The sequence below is a fragment of the Dipodomys spectabilis genome, unplaced genomic scaffold, assembly GCF_019054845.1.
Source record: "Dipodomys spectabilis isolate Male_0828 unplaced genomic scaffold, ASM1905484v1 ptg000529l, whole genome shotgun sequence".
NCBI classification, from domain to species: Eukaryota; Metazoa; Chordata; class Mammalia; order Rodentia; family Heteromyidae; genus Dipodomys; species Dipodomys spectabilis.
In genome coordinates this window covers 1,651,689-1,652,375 of record NW_024871206.1, presented here as the reverse complement: position 1 = coordinate 1,652,375, position 687 = coordinate 1,651,689, and positions in this window count along the sequence as shown.

Below are 687 nucleotides of genomic sequence, written 5' to 3'. Positions count from 1 at the left end.
GCAGCAGAGATGGCAGCAGCAATGCGGACATATGGGCCCAGAGCAGAAGACTAGGGGCAGGGACCAGGTCGGGGATTTAGGACGGCTGGCAGCACACCAGTGCCTGAGTTTTGAAACCAAGCACCGCATGAAGGGAGGGAAGGGGACGGGTGGGGTAGGGGCATTAATTTCCTACTATACTCCAAAGTCACCTCAAGTCTCTTCTGCAACACTCAGCCACCTCTACCTTCCTCAACTACTGGTAGTGGTGTAAAGTAACAGGGAATAAATGTGTTACCTGGCAGCAATGGAATGTGGGTGTGGGCAGCATTCTTGTATCCCATTGGTCAGAAAGAAACAAGAAAGAATGGTGGTGTGGCCAGAATCTTGTGAAGCAAGGAGAATGGGTGAGTGTCAACAGGCCATCCTGGGGCAATTTGAGCTGACAGGATGTTCCTAGGACCTAAGAATGAGCCCCAGGAGTTAACAAAATAAAAACAGATTCACATGCAGATGGCAGTATGCTAATAAATATATATCTTTATAGAGTGCCAGAGATGTCTATACATTATTCAGTTATATAGACTATATTCCTACCAATTCCTCAGTATTCATTATGTGTCCATGTAATTAATGTTATTGTTTAAATCCTTAAATTATTAATGAAAGCACTCAGTGTCCTGAAATTATTGTGTTCCTGTAAGTAAT